The sequence below is a fragment of the Felis catus genome, chromosome C1, assembly GCF_018350175.1.
Source record: "Felis catus isolate Fca126 chromosome C1, F.catus_Fca126_mat1.0, whole genome shotgun sequence".
In the NCBI taxonomy this organism is placed as follows: domain Eukaryota; kingdom Metazoa; phylum Chordata; class Mammalia; order Carnivora; family Felidae; genus Felis; species Felis catus.
In genome coordinates, this window is record NC_058375.1 from 177911164 (window position 1) to 177917832 (window position 6669).

At 43.2% G+C, this 6669-nt stretch overlaps 1 long non-coding RNA gene across 1 annotated transcript in view; it reads left to right on the forward strand.

Annotated features, from left to right (window-relative positions):
- LOC109496892 overlaps positions 1-4498 on the forward strand; it is a 31573-nt gene extending 27075 nt beyond the window's left edge. Inside the window, exon 6 of the long non-coding RNA XR_002744893.2 lies at positions 2705-4498. This is a non-coding gene — a long non-coding RNA (uncharacterized LOC109496892). The remainder of the gene's footprint in view (positions 1-2704) is intronic.
- Positions 4499-6669: the final 2171 nt, after the last annotated feature.

A 6669-nucleotide genomic window follows, 5' to 3' on the forward strand; every position in this document is an offset into this window, starting at 1 on the left:
TAAATTTTTTTTTTCAACGTTTATTTATTTTTGGGACAGAGAGAGACAGAGCATGAACGGGGGAGGGGCAGAGAGAGAGGGAGACACAGAATCAGAAACAGGCTCCAGGCTCTGAGCCATCAGCCCAGAGCCCGATGCGGGGCTCGAACTCACGGACCGTGAGATCGTGACCTGGCTGAAGTCGGACGCTTAACCGACTGCGCCACCCAGGCGCCCCGGGAAGATTTCTTTTAACCACTTGCCTTCTGGGGCAGTCTCGAGGAGGGCTTTTGTACGGTAGTGGCTCAGTCCTGGCTAGGGCCAACATATTACACCTACATATTTTGTGAACCGTATCCAAGTTCTTCCTACCTCTGTCAGTTGGCCACAGGGAATCCCCAGTGATGCCATAGATGTAGATTAAAGGAAAGGTAATGGTACAACAGAGTTAGGGGAAACGAACCTGGGCCACTTGTCTATATAATTTACTCAGGTGTTCTGGACTGACTTCAGTCTAATCCTGAATGTACCCCTTCCATTTTGGAATGGACTACTGTCATACCCATGTGGCCTTAGACTTGGTGGATCTGATAACACTCAGCTCACGATGGGCAGCTCTATTTCATAGTCATTTGGTATTCCATGATGAGGACTAAATTTTTATTTGTGAAAACTGTCATGCTATCTAAGTAGGGACTTGTTCTCTCCCACAAAAGATATGGCCTTTACTCCCAAATCTTTAAGTATCTGTTTTATGATTCTTCTAATGAGGCTTTTAAGAAGTTATATGCAATATTCTTACCCACAGACACCTTTAGAACTTTCAAACCAGATGAGTCATATGGCTTGCGTGGCAGGACAGCTTTCACTGCAGCCTGAACTTGCTACAGGTCCCTTCTTCCTCTGGGCAACATGGAAATTGGCCCTTCCTCTGTACATAAGTATAATTAGATAAAATGAGAGAGAGAATCCGACATTCTAGCGGGTTGTCCATCCATCTCACTGCTAGGAACGTCCTGATCTTCCATCACCAGCGGTCCGTGTGAATCAAGGCATTCCCCTGGCCAACGGGGCAGATCTTGAGGAGCACAAGTGTCCTCATATAAGACTTCAGATGAGATCACTGAAATGTCTCAGGACAAGTAGAAGTCCTTCTCTTCTGGGGAAGGAGAAAGGGCTGTTTCTGCTAGCTGGGAGGGGCCGGGACTCTTGGACCTTCACAATGATCAGGCTTGTCTACCCATATGCGCTCATTCCAGGTCTCAGTCTCCTGCTCCTTCCCTATTAGGGCTCTCACTTTGACATGGGAGCGTTTGGAGGCTGTGCATTTTGTCTCCTTTGTAGGTTTGCCACCCAGAACATGTGATCCTGGACATGATTTTCTTCCTTGTCTTTCTTGCATCTGCAGGAGACAAGCTGCGTAGAAGCCCTTTGGCTTTCACAGCATGCTTTAAGTGGGCAATTAGCTTCTCTGAGCCTGTTAATTCCTTTTTTGCAAATCTTCCAGTGCCATCAAAAGCAGCCATCCCACAAGACAATCCTTATAATTATCTTTTCTCCTTTACTGATGAAGGACAGCAGCCACGTGACGTACCAATATCTTGCCAATTAAACCCAGGTGAACATTTTAGCAACTGTGACATCAGTGCATTCCAGGGATGAGTGACGCCCAGTTTACCACCATATATGGGGGCCCAGAATTCTATCCTGAAGGTCTGCTTTCTAAGGGCACTCCGTGTACCACTGTCTTGGCCTGGATTCCTTAGAAAACAGGACCTGGCAAACAGGCAAACAACAGGCAAAATGTTGTTATGTTAACACTCGGCCGAAATCCCAGCGGAAAAAGAGAAATAATGCAGGGAAGGAGGAAGAGCCATCACAGGGAAGTTCATGACCAAGCTAGGCAGAGCTTCACTGCAAACACATTAGCTGCTCAGTCTTGAGCAGACATCTCCAGAGATACTATACAAAAGTAATTGCATTTGGAACAGTCTGGGGTGGGGGGGGGGGGGAGCAGGAGGAGGGAAACAACTTAAGCACATATGGTCTCTCGTTTCTTGTCTCCCATTGGTCAGAGTTCATCCATTGTGTCAATTTCCCCACAAGTCAAGTGGCATCAATACCGCCTCCAGGAAGCCACTGGAGCTTCCGAAGGCCCAATCCAGGCATTGTGTGGTCACAGTGTCTGTCTTCCTCAGTTAGCTGTGTCTGTTAAAGCTTCTCAGCTGTGGTGATAACTCCAGCATCAGCTACCAGGTCTTAAGGCTGCAAGAATGGGTAGGAGGCTGCTAGGCCCTTCCTGGTTGGCCTTCCAAAGCCAGGCTCTGGAAAATAGGTGAGAATGAGTGGATCTGGGTGGCACATAAACCGGGCCTAGTATATTCATTTTCCCTTCGAGGAAATAAAGCTTGATTTTAAAGTTAAAACCCCCTTTGTTTTTAAAGTGTATTTATTTATTTTAAGAGAGAGGGAGAGCATGTGCATGCAGGGGAGGAGGAGAGAGAGAGGGAGAGAGAGGGTCTCAAGCAGGCTCCACGCTGTCAGTGCAGAGCCCGATGCAGGGCTGAAACTCATTAACTGTGAGATCATGGCCTGAGCCAAAATCGAGTCAGATGTTTGACTGAGCCACCCAGGCACCCCAAGTTAAACCCACTCCTTAATGGTATAGCAAGTCAGTGTTCAACTTCTCTTAATGAGAACCTTTCCTCTTTTTAAAATTTTACAGACGCACAGGACTGGAAAGTTCTGGGATAATCATTTGGCTCAGCCGCCGTATTTTTCAGATGAGAAGCATGAGCTTTAGAACACTTAGGTGACACTTTCAAGTCACGTGGAAAATGGAAGAGAGAGACTGCCCACCTCCATCTCAGGCTTCAGTCCACAATGTCATGAGGCAGGTGAAGGGGGAGAGTTGTTGGTACCCCCACTTTTGCCTTTATCAACGATTTTTGATGGTGTTGGTTTCATGAGGTAATGTCTAGAAGCTATTTTAAGAACATTCAAGAAAAGATGTCATGTAATTTTGAAGCAATATTGTTGGTTTTGGAACACAAAATTTGAAAACAATACTAGCCAGAATTGTTGTTGAATCAAAGTGAACTTTATGAGAATCTACATTTCCGGAAGCAAGCCCTGGTCTTTGGAAATGAAAAAGAATATGATACAGAGGGGAAGTGCAATAAACAGAGGTGAGTGTGTCAGATAGAGTTATTGCCTTTCTTTAATTCTACAGATTTCCTCGACTCACAATGGGTTTACATCTCAATAAACCTGTCATAAGTTGAAAATATCGTTAAGTCGAAAATGTGTTTAATATACCTAACGAACCCAATGTCATAGCTTAGCCTAGCCCACCTTAAATGTGTTCAGAACACTTACATTAGCCTATAGTTGGGCAAAATCACCTAACACAAAGCCTATTTTATAATAAAGTGTGGAATATCCCACGTAATGCGTTGAATACTGTACTGAAAGTGAACAACAGAATGGTTGTCTGGGTACAGAAGGGTCTTAAGCATATGGGTTGTTACCCCCATGATCGCAGGCAGGGCTGACCAAGAGCTATGGCTCACGGCGCTGCCAAAGGTCAAGAGTATCATACCACATATCACTAGCCTGGGACAAGATCAAATTCGAAATTCGAAGTACGGTTTTCTACTGAATGTGTTTTACTTTTGCACCAGAAAAATCTAAGTCAAACCATTGTAAGTCAGGGACTGTCTGTAAAGTGTTTGTGTTAAACAACTCTGAAGGATTGGTGCAGAGGTCTTCTTCCTGTGATCTTGTGTTCAGACCCAAATGGAAACACAGCATGCTGCCCTTTCTGCCCTCTTTAGCACAGCGATGGCGGCAGCATTCATAGCTGTCACGAAGGAAAAATATGCTTCTTGAGCAGAAACCCCTTGTTCCTTGAAAATAGCCCCATTCTTAGCAAATCTGCTTGCTTTCCCGTTGGTGGATACGTTGACTTTGGTGCCCTCCTGACATGAGCACTGACAGTATAAAGACCTGAACTCTTTCTTCTGACAGCCTCCATTTCTAGAGTTACTGAAGCTACCTTCGATGTACCGGTCTCCTCTCATTGTATGTGCTCCCAATAACATCCTAACTTTTTGTTTTTATTTCTCGTCTAAGAAAATTAAAAAAAAATAATTCTGGCTTGCTCAAATCTGTTTCCTATCATGTCTTAAATTAGCCTGGCACCAATCTGTTTGAATATCTGCCCCGGCTCTGTGGGAGGAAACTGATGAGCTGGCCTTGAATTTCCACCAGTGGATGCCAACCACGGTGTATCCTGGCGAGAGTTTCGGCTCCTTTTTGCCAAGGGCAGAGTTTCACTTCTGATTTCATAGAGAATCAAACCCTGAATGAGAAGACAGCTACAGACAGGAGGGAAAACAGCATCTCTTCAATCTGTCAGCTCTCTTCTCCTTCCATCCCTCTCCACCACAGAAGGATCCATTGATATGCAGCAGGAAAAATACAGATGAAGTGCAATTCAGTGAAGTGTGGGGAAAAACAACAACAACAACAAAAAACCTAGGTAGTTTCCAGACAAGGCTGTCACATTAGCAGTGCAAGTAAAGCATTTCAACTAGAAAGGATTTTCCACCGAAAGGATTCTCGCTTCCAGGGCCTGCCAGGTGCTACGCTAGATGCTAAAAACCTCTCCTTCAATGGAAGGAATAGCACACTTGCTTTTGTGCATGCAGAGTTTCCTATTTTACCTCTTTTAGTCTGAGAAAGACTATTGCCCTTCTGTGGCACAATCATGCTGAAGACTGAGAAATATATAATCATGCACTCTTTTTGTTGTTGCTTGAGTTATGCAGGGTGTTCTTTCCAGTGAATTCTTCTTTGGAGCCTTTCTGAAATGTCAGGTCTATGACCTCCTGCCCAGGAAAATCCATTACGGACTTGCACAGACGGAGCCAAAAAAAATGAGACTTTCCCCACTAATGGAGACTGAGCAGGGGCTGCAGAATTGAACCCTCTGCAAGTGCTTTTTTGGCTTTCTCTCCCCTTCCTTTTATAGTAAGGAAGTTTGTTGAATGCACATGTTTCTCAGAGCTGAGAGGTGTGGGAAAGCCCACAGAAGTCCGGGAGGGACAATCTCCAAGTCTTAAATAGATATTGAAGGATTCTCTGCCTCTCCTTGAATATACACCCTTAGTGGAGCGATCTGAGTAACAGCACTAGAGATATTCCTGGGTGCCTCTGGGATTAGAACAGATATTGGGGAGCCCGACCTCCTACATGACCACGGATGCAGAGTGATAACCAAAACGAGGAACAGGAATGCTCGTGAGCGCTATGCACGAGGATAGATGAACCATCTTGTACGTGTATGTACAAATACAAAGCTGTAGCATGATATAACTGGGGTACTGGCCTTGATACAGTCTCCTGATCATATTTATATGTATAGTAATGGTGTTACTCATAAAATATAAATTCCTTTAAAAAGGATATATGATAAGAAATGAAGGATATTTACGAAAGTATATGCATGGAAGAATTAATTATGATACGAACATGGCAAAAACCAAGAGTAAATTGTATTATGGCATAGCTCTTAAAGGCATACTATTCAAGTTATTGTCAGTGGTGAGAATGGAAGTGATTTATTTTATTTTCCTTACTTTCATTTCTATATTTTTTCATGTTTTCTACAATTAAATAGTACCCTTATGATAAAAATATAAACCATTTAAAAAAAGGAAAGAACATTTTCCTTTGGGTATGATAGGAACACAGCCTGAGAGTGAACATACAAATATCTTGAATGGTCAGAATTACCTTTTTCTTTCTTTCTTTCTTTCTTTCTTTCTTTCTTTCTTTCTTTCTTTCTTTCTTTCTTTCTTTCTTCTTCTTCTTCTTCTTCTTCTTCTTCTTCTTCTTCTTCTTTTTAGAGAGAGAGAGCAAGAGCAGGGTAAGGCAGAGGAGAGAGAGAGAATCTTAAGCAGGCTCCACATTTAGCATGGAGCCAGACGCAGGGCTCAATCTCACTACCCTGAGATCATGACTTGAGCCAAAATCAAGAGTTGGACACTTAGCCAATTGAGCCACCCAGGTGCCCCTCAGAATTACCTTTAAAATGGCCTGGTTTTGGGGCGCCTGGGTGGCGCAGTCGGTTAAGCGTCCGACTTCAGCCAGGTCGTGATCTCGCGGTCCGTGAGTTCGAGCCCTGCGTCAGGCTCTGGGCTGATGGCTCAGAGCCTGGAGCCTGTTTCCGATTCTGTGTCTCCCTCTCTCTCTGCCCCTCCCCCGTTCATGCTCTGTCTCTCTCTGTCCCAAAAATAAATAAACATTGAAAAAAAAAATTAAAATTTAAAATGGCCTGGTTTAGGAGGCTGGCATGTATTGTTAGTTTGGTTGTTACTACCTCAATCATGTACACATATACATACATACATATATATATATATATATATATATGAACCGTAAATATATATATATATATATATATATATATATATATATATATATGAACCGAGGTAATTATAGTTCACATGCCATTATAAGAAACAAGGCAGAAAGATCCCTTGTACACTTTACCCAGTTTCCCCCAATGGTAACCTTTTGCTAAACTATAAACTATATTATAAAATAATATAATATCACAACCAGAATATTAACATTGACACAAAATACCAATCTTATTCAGATTTTCCCAGTTTTACTTCTGCT